Source organism: Pantherophis guttatus, chromosome 4, assembly GCF_059756535.1.
Source record: "Pantherophis guttatus breed Tessera chromosome 4, ASM5975653v1, whole genome shotgun sequence".
Taxonomy (NCBI): Eukaryota; Metazoa; Chordata; class Lepidosauria; order Squamata; family Colubridae; genus Pantherophis; species Pantherophis guttatus.
Window position 1 is genome coordinate 74,640,489 of NC_142066.1, and position 14,892 is coordinate 74,655,380.

The 14,892-nt window shown below is 35.1% G+C and overlaps 1 protein-coding gene across 3 annotated transcripts in view; it reads left to right on the plus strand.

Moving 5' to 3' along the window:
- Positions 1-351: 351 nt before the first annotated feature.
- The window catches only part of GLI3 (GLI family zinc finger 3), a 577,601-nt gene continuing 563,060 nt past the window's right edge, over positions 352-14,892 (plus strand). For 2 of the 3 annotated variants that reach the window (XR_015733897.1, XM_034416535.3), the window contains exon 1: positions 352-964. The gene's annotated coding sequence lies outside the window, so the exon portion shown is untranslated. Of the gene's footprint in view, positions 1,585-14,892 lie in introns of all 3 variants that reach the window. The other variant, XM_034416534.3, reaches the window with a different exon arrangement.

The window sequence follows — 14,892 nt, forward strand, 5'->3', positions numbered from 1 at the left end:
ACATTATTCTCTACTGTATTTATAACAAAATCCAATCACACCCAACAACTTCAATTAAAGGTGTGTATAAAGATTGAGTTGGTAAAGTTAATTGCAGCTATGATTTCAGTCCATATTTTTAATTTGCTCAGAAACACAGTATGCATATAGTAGTAACTGCAAGCCTGAGATTTTTGTAGCGAACAGCGTACTTGGTAGTTTTTTTAAAAAATATGGCAAATAGTTGTCTCCAGCTAGGTGAGCATGGCATTTGATTCAATCATCTAATAAGGAGGTGTCTGAAAAAGCACTTAAAGGCAAAGCAAGAAGGCAAAACACAGAGATAACAGATCTTGTTACCAATCTGAGGTCAAGATTCGCTGGTTTCAGTGGTGGGGCTTAACATATATGGCTGGCAAGCTTGAAACCAAATATAGAAGAGATGGGGGATTCACCTAAGTCTGGTGAGCGGAGAAAGAGAAGGCGAAGGAGACAAATAAAGACCAGGAACTAGGAGCCGTTAGTGTCAGACTTAAGGAAGTGAGGTGCTTTGAGGGGAATGTCGATGCGGTAAGAAAGAAAGAAAAGCGCGGATGCCCAAGGAGAAGGCGTTCCTGGCCTCCTGTTCTAATCTCCTGGCCTTCCCCGCAGGATACCAAGGGCCTAAACAGAAATACTCTCGGGTTCCCGCCCTTCCGTTGTCTCCCCCTCCCGCCTTTTTGTCTTTTTAAATTAAAGCGCCGAGGATGTTAAGTGAGCAGCCCGGGATCGGGAGCCGTCAAAGTGTCAAGGGAAGAAATCCACTGTTGCTTCCCCCTCTCCACGTGGAGACGCGCGCAAAAAAGTTGAGCGAGCTGTAAGGAGGAGGAGTTGGTGGTGGTGAGGGCTGTGAAGCAGTACAGTCCGGCAACATCTGTAAAAGTTGGGTACGAGGAGGAAGAAGGGTAGGTCAGGGATGCAACGGAACCGACAACTTTTCGACCACGTGAGTAGCGCGCTGAATGTTTTCTGTGGGATAAAAAGATGGGGGAGGGAGTAAAAGGACAAAATCGTCTCTCAGGATCCAGCCGCTGCAAAAATATTTTTATTCTGGGCAAGATAGGGTCGTAAAAAGGGAGTTTGATTTAGGAAACAGCTGGCAAGATTTCTTCTCCGCCCCCTTGCTTCCCTAGTTTGCTGTTGTTGAGTCGAATCAAAGAAATGTCACTCAGAGCTAGTGAGTCAGAAGGGATCGGATTACAGGATCCCTGGAACTGATGTAAAATCTTGGAGAAAAGAAGAATCGGCGTATACAGACACAACAAGAGGGCGAGCGAGTGCACGCTTTCTGTAAGAAAGGCAGAAATATAAAACAAGATACCCACCCACCCCCGCCACCCTGCTCTCCTTTGCTCCCTCCTCCTTTTCATACTCCCTCCAAAACAGAAGCAAAATGCCCTCTTTCATCGTTGGGGTTCAGTGCCTTTAGGAGTTAGTCGCGGCGGAGGAAGCGCTCACATTGTGTGAAACGAGACGGGCGGCAGTGAGGGCCCCGATCTTTTCCTATGGGAAGTTTGGGTCGCCTCTTGACCTCAGGAGAAGCAGCGGCGGTAGCAGCAGCTGCAGGTACGTCGTCTAGAGGTGTCTCTGTCTCTGTGTGTGAAAAGTTCTTTGTTTAACTTGCAGCAACACTAGACCTTCAGAAAAGAAGCCAGAATAGATTTTACAGAAGAGAGGGAGGGAGAGCCGCCTTTTTCATTCCATACTTGATCTCTTCATTTGTTTTTACTTCAGTCTACAGGATGGGAGGCCAGGAGGTTGAAGACTTAAGGATTTCAAGTGGCTCGCGAATTGTTGGGAAGGGGGAGTCTAAGATTGTGATTCTATGCACACTGACTTGGGAGTGGGTCTCCCGCCATAAAACTTAGTTGAAGTTTTGTCCTATGTGAGTAACTTTGGATAAACAAGGGCAAAATCGTGCTGTAGAAGGAAAAACCCGGGCATATTTACCCTCTTCTGCCTTGACTTGCCAAATCTGTTTCATTCCAGTATGAAGGATTTGGAGGCTTAACTTCCCACAGTTCTGTTGAATTGCACATTTTGTAGGCTTGCCCCAGCTGCTTGGCCTTTTCTAAGTCTTAAGTCCTTTTCTAAGAGAAGAAGAGACAGGGAAATAGCATTTATTTTCTTGCCAGCAGTTTCTGTGGTGGCTGGAAGTTTGCCACATCTGGAAGGTTGAAAGCAAGTGATCGGATGTGGTATTGTACACAACCTCCAGCTACTATTTGCTGGAAGTGGTAGGAAGGATGCCCTTTCAATTTGCCCCATTTCGGACTTGGAATGCTTTATTTGAAAAAGTTTAAGAAAGGGAGTGGTCCAAGGGAATAGGAGAGTACTAAAAGTTCTACCTTCAATTTTATCATTTCTGAGGTAGAACAAGGAAGCCTCCTTTCTTCAGCTTATAGGTTGGTGAGTTAAGCTTTTGTGGGCAGGAATCAGATTAATCAAATGCTAAAATTTCCATTGTATACTATTCAAATGCAGACATGGATTACAGTACTTTCTTTCTCTGAATTTTTGGTTCTGCCTTTCAAACTTACTCTAATCAGTAAGGGAAGCTGCAGACTGGACAGCTAAATGAATTGCACTCTAAAGACTTGAATGAAAAGAGCAGGGTAAATAGTTACAATCAAAATAATGAGGATTAGATACGTATCAAAAGAATCTTAAAAAGTCCAGGAAGATGAGTTGTTGTGCTTCTTACCATTCAACTTTGGGTTGTTCATAAAAGAAATAGTACGGTATTGTCTTGCAAGCACCACGTGGGGAGAAAAAAAGGTAACTAACTCTAACTCTTTCCCCCAATTATTTGAATCCTCTAGTGTATTGTGTTGATCCTATACTTGGAGTCTGGTATTTGTGGTCTTCAGTTACTTTATTTGTACAGATATTTATGTAAAACCCTTTCTCGATGCTCAGTGCCAGCTGTTCCACATTTTCCAGCTGCCACTTTGGTTTGGAATGATGGGCTGTTTGCTTCTCAACCTAATAACCCTTTTAAAACCTAAAATATAGTTCACAGTCCATTTGGAGAAGCTAATGTTAAACAACTCATTGTTAAACTAGTTTAGTATTTTCTTTTTCTTGTTGACATTAAAGTTCATTTATTTTAAAGACATCAGTTTTGATGTTAGAGATTGCAATTTTAATTTTATTTGAATGGGTCACAGAAAAACTCAGCACATTCCAAACCTTTTGAAATACATGGTTCATTAAATTGCCATCTGGTTTTAAGAGGAATGATTTTAGTGCCTCTTTTTTTGTTCACATCATGCTAAAGTACTAACAAGAACCCATTTGGATACTCGGAACACAAAGGAATGATTGTACTTATTTATAAAGAAGATAAAATTAAAAAAGAATGAATTATATCCCTGAGTCTGAAATCAGCTAAGTAGCCTTAGCAGTTTGGAATATTTTATGTGGTTATAGTTTTAATTTAGAAAGGTGCCTTAATGATTGATACTTATAATTGTTTCCTTTAGGCTCTTTATTAAAAATTAATTGAATTTGATAATAATTGCAAATCTTAAACACTATATTGGAGAAGAAAAAATTACAATGTTTAAAAATAAATAATTTAATTGCTCTATGAAATATTGCCTTAATGCTTGGGAGATTCACATCTTCCTGTAAAAATTAACCACCGATAGCTCTAACAGTGTAAAATGTATAAACTGTTTCAAAAATATATTTATGAAATACTACTAGCAACACACTGATTGATAACTTTTAAATAAATTATTTTTCAGCCTTATTTAAAACAAATTTTATGTTTGATTTGATTATAGAAATTTTTATTTTTTTAAAAAAAAGTTCTATTCTTGCATGATATTTATTTAATCAGAGAAGATCCTATTGAGATGAATGGAAATTATTACCAGTCAAGAAAAAATATAGAGAGAATTAACTTCTTAAGAAATGTTTACTAAGGGAAAAATATCAAATCATTGGGTTGAGATTTATTGTAAAGTTTTTAAGTTTATGACTAGAATCAGATTATGGGATTTCCAGTGTATATGATTTTGAACAGAAAAACATCAAATTAAAAGAACTGTTATTTCAAATGGTGTAATTTATGCTGTATACTAGTGAACATAACTAAAGTCTGCATGTATATATTTAACTTGTTGAAAATGGTTTGTAGTAGTTTTAGGCATTTTCTGTTATTTTCTTAAGAAATGTTATTTGTCAATCAAACCTGCTTGTAAAGAAACAGCATTTTTCCTATGCAAGTTACTTATTCTCAGCTTTTGTTGCAAATAGAACAATCATTTGCTTCAAACACTGAAAAGTTAACAGTTTGTTGAAAATAATTTGACTTTCTTCTATAATATCCAGTTTTTTGTTGATAAAGTAGATTATACTTTCTTTTACTTATATACTAATAGTATTTTTAGAGTATACCACTATTGTTATAAAAAAAATCCCTCTGGTTTGCTGTTACTGATAATTATTTGCATGCATTACACCCTGTAGGAGTGTTTATGTTATGGAGAAAACATTTTTAGAAATGTTTTCCAATTTACTCTTTGAACAAAGCATCTGCTAGAAATAATAAATTCTGATGAGGCAAGGACCAATGAATTATGAAAGGAAATAGTTGAATAGTTATTGTTGCATATATTCCTTAGCGAGGAGACAGTAATATACTAAGAAGAGGTAGACTGGAAGCAAGAGTAAATCAATGAGTCATGAAATCCTTAGGAAGACCTTAGTAATGGAATGCTAATGACTATAGTAGATTATCTCAAAAGTCAGTTTCCTCTACTATATGCAATTGTAGTAAATCCCCTGAGTTGAAGCAATACTTTGATGAAGGCTTTACTATCACTGGTCCACATATTGTGCAGTTTATTTGATTTGTTTTGAAGATAGCAATATATACTTAGCCTGATTGGTTTGCAGTGAGGAATTAAGATGTTACAATAACTCAGGGATTGTTGCGGCAGTTTTTACAAGAAATACCACTGTTGTAAATAACTTGAAACATCTGTTTAATCAAAATATTTCTAAATGTATATCCTCACTATTCCTTCTATATACTTTCTGTTTATATTTGTAACAAACTGGATTTGTTAAAAGCAAAATAGAGTGGGATGGAGTAAACAAACAAACAAAAAATGGGACACTGCAAAACTTTTTTTAAAGTTCTGTCTGTTTCCCTCATCTTTCCTTTTATTTGATAGGTCTGTGCAATAGAGCTGTTGACTGGCAAAGACTTTAAATGAAATTTTACACTTTGATGATTTTTTTCAACTTTGATATATTGACAGCAAAAGGAGCTGCAAAGCTTTTATATAACTTGAGCAGCAATGCCAAGCAGCAGTCAAATGTCTCTCAGCATTTGTGTTTAACTGCAGAAGAAAAACATGTCCATGGGCAGTTGAGGTTCTTATCAACTCCCTAATCCCAGATCCCAGCAAACCTTGAGGGCATGCCTCAGATCTTGCTGAAATCATTGTAGACTCTCCCACAGTTTGCAGATTAAATATGCTATGTGTTCCTGACTCCAACAGCAGTTTTATGAGTTTACTAAGCTTCCTGTTTTAAGATCTTTTTTTTTCTTAAGTTTTTAGGAGTTGCTTCAAGGCAATGTTGTCTGGACTGAGTCTGGACTCTTTTTAATTTAGAATCAGATGGGATATATGTCCGTAAAAATAGACAAAATTGTTATTTTTAAATTAGAAGAGTATTTACACTGAGAGAACAGCTGCAACAAAAAAGTGTTTTGTTAAAGGAAGATGGTGTTGTCCTCAGCTTTGATAGGATGAAGTCACAGAGCATTGTAAAGTTTTACATAGAGCTAGATTAGATAATGTTGATTGAAAATGAAACTTCTGTTCAAATTTCAGCAAGTAAGCAAAATCTCAATATATTATTTCTTAATGATTCTGAAAACCATGCTGTTTTTACCAGCTTGCCAAAATGACCTTGCCATTATTACAAGCCAAATAAAATATAATTTTTCAAACAATTTAAAAAAAATATTTTTGCAATTTGTAAGTAAGGAAAACAATTTTCTCAATCTTTTTATTTTTTTAATGCTTGCTTCTTAATAGCTGATGAACAGTTTAATTCCTAAGGTTAAAATTATATTTATGTATGTAACATAACAGTGGTTTATTAAAAGAATGAAAATTGTTCAACAACATGTGTCAAGTTATTCCGCAGCAGAGTGGATAAAAATCAATGATTTTTAAAAAAAAATCAAAAAAATCAGATTTTTTGGATTTAAATCGGATTTTTTTGATTTAAATCGGATTTTTTTGATTTAAATCGGATTTTTTTGATTTTTATTGAATTTATTTTAATAAAAAACTTTTGGGGTAAAAATCTATCGTAAGATAGTTTTCTATTTAAGATACATAAATAATTTAGTTTATTCAGCATGAAATGGAGCTTAGTTATGTAGCATGAGGCTGTATATTCTGCAACACTGGGACTATCGGTGAGTCAACAGTGGGTCAAAGGAGTAGCAGAGATGACAGTTGCTCTTTAAAAATTATGATTTAAATCGAGTTGATTTAAATCAAGCCTTTTTACTAGTGATTTAAATCATGATTTAAATTGTGATTTAAATCAACTCGATTTAAATCAAATCCACCCTGTTCCGCAGTGAAGTTGAGCCAATTTTATGCTTAAAGATTATAAAGTAGTGAAAGCCCATTTGTCAAAATACTGCAGGGTTTCTCTTAGTTTTTAGCCCCCAAATTCATTGTCTTCTTGGACCAGTCATTAGTTATCATGTATTAGTGATGCCTTCAGGCATTTCTGCCCACTATTGCATCTTCATACCATTGTAGCTCTAAAAGTGTACTTTACTGACTTGTATAATTACTGCACTACTTCCCTGATCAGGTTTTGAGGTAAGTTCTCTCTCTACTTTTTTTCAAAGTCTGCTTTCTTTTGGTGAAGTATTTCTCTCTCTGTCTCTCTCTCTCTTTCTCTCTCTGTCTCCAGAGAGAGAGGGAGGGAGAGAAGAGGAGGAGGAGGAGGAGGAGGAGGAGGAGGAGGAGGAGAAGAAGAGGAAGAGGAAGAGGAAGAAAGAAGAAGAAGAAGAAGAAGAAGAAGAAGAAGAAGAAGAAGAAGAAGAAAGGAAAAGAAAAGAAAAGAAAAGAAAAGAAAAGAAAAGAAAAGAAAAGAAAAGAAAAAAAGGAGTTGAGTACTTTTTAAGGGCTTTGTTGGATTCATTCTGTAGGTTTGTTATGGTATGAACAGTATACAATCATACTAATTATAGACTGCAGCTAGATTGTAAAAATAAAATACATTATGCTTCTTCCCTCTGTCCCATAGAGATTCATATATACTTAAGATGCTTAGCGTTTCTGTACTCACTTAGAATTAAGTTTTAGTGTTAAAATAATATTAATGTTTACCTCTTGGATTTAAACCTGTTATTTCTGTGTGGATTTACTTCAGAGTAAGTCTCAGTTTTTTGGAACTTGCTGATAGATATGCTTAAGACTGCAGCCCGTCTATGCAGTTGCCTGAAATAAATCCTATTGAAATCTGTATGGTTTAACTCAAAAGATTAAAAATGATTTAATCTGCAAACCTGTACATGAATTTACTCAGTAATTAACTTGGCTGCATGGTTTGGGGTAGTTTGGCAGGATGTTATACAATTTTTAAGAGTCTCTGAAAATCTTTTATTCTTAGATGGGAAAAAATAATTTTGTAAAATTATTGTGCAATTTGAATTTGAAAAAAATCTTGTTTTGTCCTTCTCTCTATTCTAGCATTGGATTAGAGAGGGAAAAATTAAGTCTCTAAAACGATTTGATACCTGTGATTTACAACAAACTAAATATAAAGCTTGAAATTTAAAAACTGGAAGCATATATTTCTACAATTGAAATTCTTAGTCTAACTTGTCATGTTCTTTAATAGAAAAGTTAAAAACATCTGGTTTTGCTTAGAAAATGAAACCATGCCCCATTCTTAATCAAAATACATTAAATTGGCAAGGCAGAATTCCACAAATTGCATGGAACCGGTTAAAACCAATGTGCCCTTCCAAAACTTCTTTGCTTAACAAATCTTTTTTTTAGAAAGGTATAGGGAGACTAGTCTGTAGATAACTTTGCAGTACATATCAGATACTGCTGCACTGAATTTTAATCTTCAATGAATTATTTTTCCTACCAGAAATACATTTAAATTTCAGTATAATAGGATCGATGCTATAAAGCATTATGTCACACACACCCCTCCTCCCAAAAAAACCTCATGAAAAATTCCTTGTGCCAGATTGAAAATATGTCTGTGACTTTTTATGGCTTTATTTGGTGGGAGAATAAATAAAAGCAGAGTAGGAACCAAACTATTACTAGCATTTGTAGTTTATTTGTTGTATTACTGAAGTGAGAGAGATACAAGAGCATGGCTAGACCTATTATATACTATATCATCTTTTCAGCCTCCAAATCTGGGGAACTATAACCATCTCCATTAATACTGTAGTTATTAGAAGTTTTAAAGCTTGCTATGGGCACAGTGAGAAATGCTGACTGTTCCCTTCTAGAGTTTATTCTTATACTTTTCAGTAACCATAATTATAAAAACTCTGTTACAGCCATACTATACAGACATACTGTTGATCATAAAGGGACTTTGGCATTTCTGGCACGTTTTTGTTCATAAGGAGAAATTGAGATTTTGCAGGTGAGGATTTAGATGGCAAAAAGTTTCTGAAATAATTATAATGCTATAAATTATATAAATTAAAAATTACCGGTACTTTATCAGAAGTGGAACTATTCCTTCCTCTATTTTGGTTAGAAAGCACAGGGGTTCATTGGCGATTGTTTTTCACATTCCTTTAGTTCAGTGTAATTTAAAAAGAAATTAGAATAGAAGCAGGATTTGGAAGAGGGCCAAATGATGTCTTATTCCCATTAGGCATGAAATTGATAAGACTCTGATCTTCCTGCTCAATATTCACTAGCAATTTTATGGGACATGACACTCCTTCAGACTTTTAAAATTATAGCCATACTTTCTAATCATAAGCAGACATGCAGGCTACTAAGTCCCTACTGATTGCAATAAAACATACAATTAATAGTAATTTTTCAGACATTTTGAAATACTTTTAAAGGCTTTCTATTGTTTGAAATTTTCTGTGCTTAAAAAACTTGAAAGCTCCCCCCCCCACCATTTTTCTTACTGTGAGGATAAAATGTTAATTTATTGAAAGGTATATTTATGTTTAACAAAAAGGCTGATTAAAGCTGAGGGAAAAAGGAAATATTTATAGATGTGATATTTAATACCTGGATTAGTTAATCAATGGTAGTCAATGTTTAACCTAAATCAGGTTTAGATGAATGAAAGACTAAATACCTGGAATATGTTGATCATCATTCTTAAAAAAAAAACCTCTGCCTTTTTTTACCTTATCTGAAATGGTATGATTAATAAAGGCTTTAAAACAAATTAATAAGAACCTGCTTTTTTAAAAAAAATGTCACTAATGATATAATTCATAATTTAATATTTATTATTCCATAAAAATTACATTTTTTTTCTTTTGATGATCCTATAATCCCTATTTGAAGTAGAATCGTGGTGAAACACTTCTTTACTAGTTTGGCACATCAGCTTTGAACATTGTTAAGTATAGCAAAATTTTTCTTTGGAAAAAAACAAAATCAAAGCATAATGTGATTTGCCTATGGTAGTCTGATTTTATGGTAAGCTCTGTCTGTTCATTTATTAATCCTAATGTGTAAAAAGGTCTATAAGTCTAAAACCTCTGTTATCCTTTTATCATTCTTTATTGAATAATTTATTTGCTTATCAATCCTAAATCATTGATTGATGATTGCACATATAGCAAGTTTGGAAAATGAGTACAATCTGTTTAGTTCAGCCAGTTATGAATTGGTAGGCTCCCATTGGTCAAATCTTTATTGGAATCTTTTCCTTCCTTCTTCCTTCCTTCCTTCCTTCCTTCCTTCCTTCCTTCCTTCCTTCCTTCCTTCCTTCCTTCCTTCTTTCCTCCCTCCCTCCCTCCCTCCCTCTCTCCCTCCCTCTTTTCCTTTCCAATCTTTGTATATGTAATATGTTATATTTTACAGATTGTATAAAAACATCAGTAAATAAAAAATTAATAGGAGAGATATAAACCATTTCAGAAGTGATGTCCCATTTTATTAAACAGCCGCTGTAGCAGCATTTCCCCCAAGATCCAGATAGCTTCAATCCCACCTGTTTTCTGGAAGACATTGGATCAAGTGGTGCTATGAGCCCAGGTCTATTATTTTGGTTGTTTAGATTGACTACAGCATGGTTTTCATATATTTAATTTATTGACTCTTATTTGGGATATGGTGTACCCTGAGTCACATGGCAGTTAAGCAGCCATGTGGATTGAATTGAAATAGATAGACAGATAAATAGAATACTGCAGTAATTTCTTCAACACACTGGCTTACTGAATGCCTTTGGCAATTTAAGAAATGGAATGAGAATAGATGATAGGCTTTCTAGCAAACCTGGCACTGCCTCATACATTGCCTTTTTATATGAAAGCTGCTTTTTCGTTCTGTGATCTGGTAGTCACTGATGCTTCTGTTTTTAAAATTTGTTCATTTCCTCAAATATATTAAAGATGTGTTTTATGAAGAAGTATTTATTTCTTCATGCCAGTCATTTTCATGCATGTCCCTGAATTCTAATATAGGTAGGTTGGATCACTAGAAGTTCAAATGGCCTGGTACTTGATTTAGTGTGAATTATAAATTGATAACATATTATGCTTAATATAACCCAACATTCAATTAATGTAAGGCTAGCTCACAGTCCGTTTAGACTAAACGGACTGTGAGCCCATTGTCATTGGGATTTTAGACATCAATCATTGTGTGCAAAATGGAAAAATGGAAAGTTCTGTTTAAGGAAAGGCCAAAAAAGGAGGGACAGCAGAATACGGGATGTAGCACGTAAACTTGGATATGGGATTATGCTCCAGCTTGTCCTTTGTTCACTTATTCATTTATTTTAGCTAAATATGAAATCTACCTATCCAGAAGATAAATAGGAATGATGTTTAAATTTTTTTCTTTTAGACTTTCTATAACTATTCTGTTACATTGTTAAAAATAAAATTTAATTGTAAATAAATTCTTTTAATGTTTTACTGTTTATTTCACTAATAATCATATACAATTTATGTTTAAAAGTGTTAGTTGCCTATTTTCATCAAGCGGTATCCTATTGCCCTTATTGCATATAGAATGTATATATTCGAATAACGCAACCATTTTGTGAGCTTCATTATCAGGACTATATAACCAATTTTGTTGTATACATGATGTACAATGACAATAAAGGCTATTATTATTATTATTATTATTATTATTATTATTATTATTATTATTATTAGTCTATATAGTATTGTGAAAGAAACAAAAAAATTCTCATTGCTATACTATTTTTGCTGATAGCTTTTTAATACTATCATATATTTAAGCCTGTCTCCATATAATTCCTACTTGTTTGTATTTATAATTAAATGCCACATAATATAAATCTGACCAGTATTTGATTCAGTGAAAGATCCAGGAATTTAACATTAATTTTAATTAATGTGATTTTCAAAATCGTTAAGAATTACAAAGATTATTCTCTCTTACAGAATTAGTTTGTGAAATGTACTAAAAAACTTACTTTTCTAAAATTATAAACAATTTCTTTTAATGCTTACTGAATGAATAGTAACATTAATCAAAATGTATTTAAAACAGAAAATACATTAATGAAAAGGAGTCAATATATTTTTATCATGAAAACAAAATTATGTTCTTAATATTTGAGCAGTAAGAGTAGAGTATAAACCCCCTTCTGAAGTTCTGAAGATTTTTAGGACTTGATAAAAATTAGAAGTGATGTATATGTATATATTAGAATGCCTTCTATTTTGTGGTATAGATTCCCAACTATGGATCAATGCTATAGTTAGTTACTTTAAATGCACAACTAAAACTACAGGTTCAGAAGTGGTCCATGATGTTTTATGATCTCAGGATTATTTTCTAGGTAAACAATCATTTTTCTTAGAACTGAGTGTTTTGGGGGATAAAAATATTTTTACTAATTGTTTTAACTACAACAGAATAATAACATATATTGCAAACTAAAAAGAAAAATCTAGAAAGAAAGATGTGCAAGTAAGCAAAAAAGAAAGAAAAAATAGAAAAAGAAAATAAATAAAAACCTAGAATGTGACTTCCTACCCTCATGACAAATAAAAACGGTTTCACTATCTCCTCAGCAGAAGAGAATATATATGGAGCTCAGGATCAAACTATGAAGTCCTTGGTACCCTTTGAGATTGATTGATTGTTTGCAAGTGTTTCATTACTTGAATATGTAACATAACATCTTCAGCAATAGAAGGGAGTGGGGTTTGCTCTTTGTTTATATATAGTATTTGGTCCTATGGTGGGAGTGTTTTTTCCTTGGCAGTTTCTTTATTAGGCTGCTATTTACTGCTTGATTATTTGTCTTAGGTGGTGATTATAGTATTTGATTATAGTATCATTAACTGTTTGTTTATTGTCTAGTGTTAATCCCTGCTTATCGGGGTACTCATTGCTGGCAAGAAGTGGTCTGGACTTTTTGTTTCCTGTTGAGCTTTTTTATTGTCACTTTAGAATGATGTGTAAATATTGTTTATCTCTATGTGCCTAGTGAAGGCTGATTTGTCTGAGTGCCAAGCTCAAAGGAATTCCCTAGCATTTTTGAATTTTAGTTTAGTTTAGAATGCTCAGTTTCCCAAAACTGTAGTTTTGATGGTAGTTGTCAGCATTTTTGTATGTTCTGGGATGTTATTTATTTCATTTGCTCCTTGAGGTTATTTATGTGTGCTGGCTTTTATTTAATCTGGGTTGCATATCAAGATTACATTCTCAAGACAAACTGGAAAAAAGAAAACAAAACTCTAAACCAAATTACTCAAGCTAAATCCTAGAAGCAAAGAGATACCTGAACCTGAATGGCTTATTAACATATCAAGTTGCCCATTATCCACAGCAGAACAGAATATCTTACAGAAAGGCCTCAACTACAATTTAGATGTTGATTGTCAATTAGAATTCTTTGTAAAATTCTGAAAACAGCATTTAAAACTACAGACTTGTCACAGAGATTCAAGAAACCATAAGGCAGACACTGGTACCACAAACCAGAATAACACAGAAATTGCTTAATGTAGAGGAGAGAGCAACCCTTGAAAAACTAAAGAACCAAAGCATCATCATCCCTTCAGCAGCAAAGGCCAAACTACAATTATCATGGGCAAATACAATACATACAAAAAGCCAAAGACAAATAAAATCTACATCCCAGCAAATACCAACGATACAGAGAGTACAGAATCAGATCAAATGAGCTCTTACCAATCTAACCAAGAAAAGAAAACTCAGACAATCAAACAATGAACAACAACCTCATAAAGGAACTACCAAAGAAAAAAAGAATAATATCACCAACACTGACAGGGCAAGCTATTATATACAAACCAAGAACAAACCCAACTTTCTTTCTAGCAATGAAGATCTTATCTAGTTGGACAACAAAATGCCTGCACCAAGGATTCCTCATATCTTCACCCACTTTTAGTTAACAGATATAAAACATTTAACACTTAGGTACTGCCTATAGTTAAGAGTTGAGTTATTAAATAAACAACATTTTCTAATCTAGGGGTTAGTGAAAAGTCCAAACATAGCATGAAAATAATAATAATAATAATAATAATAATAATAATAATAATAATAATAATAATAATAATAATAATAATAATAATAATAATTTTATTTCTATACCACCCTTCTCCCGAAGGACTCAGGGCGGTGTACAGCCTATTTAAAAACAGAATAAACATCAATTTAAAATAATTTAAAAATATTAAATAAATTTGGCTTAATTTAAAACCCCAAAAATTTAAAACATCCAATTTAAAATTATGTTGCTAACCCAGCCTGGTGGAACAACAGGGTCTTGAGTGCGCAGCGAAATACCCGGAGGTCAGAAATCTTACGAATTTCCGGGGGCAGTTCATTCCACAGGGCTGGGGTTCCCACAGAGAAGGCCCTCCCCCTGGTGTCTCCAGCCGACATGACTTGGCTGATGGCACCCTGAGGAGACCCTCTCTGTGGGAGCGGACTGGCCGGTGGGAGGCTATTGGTGGCAGAAGACGGTCTCGAAGGTACCCGGGTCCTGTGCCATGGAGCACTTTAAAGGTGGTGACCAAAGGTGATGACAGCTGAGTGTCATCAGCGTACAGATGACACTTCACCCCAAAACCACGGATGATCTCACCCAGCGGTTTCACATAAATGTTGAACAGGAGGGGCGAGGGGACCGACCCTTGCGGCACTCCCCATGCGAGACGCCTCGAGGTCGACCTCTGTCCCCCTGCCAACACAAACTGCGAGCAGTCGGAGAGGAAGGAGGAGAACCACCGCAGAACGGTGCCCCCTATTCCTAACCCCCTCAACCGCTGCAGCATGATACCATGGTCGATGGTATCAAAAGCCGCTGAGAGATCTAATAGGACTAGGACAGAGGAACAACCCCTGTCCCGAGCCCTCCAGAGATCATCCACCAACGCGACCAATGCCGTTTCTGTGCTGTACCCCTGCCTGAAGCCCGACTGGCACGGGTCCAGATAGATAGCTTCATCCAGGTTTCGGGGAAGCTGTCGTGCCACCACGCTCTCAACAACCTTCGCCACAAAACGAAGGTTGGAGACCGGACGGTAGTTGGCTAATTCAGCCGGGCCCAGGGAAGGCTTCTTGAGGAGGGGCCTCACTACCACCTCTTTCAAGGCGGCAGGAAAGGCACCCTCGCTCAGAGAAG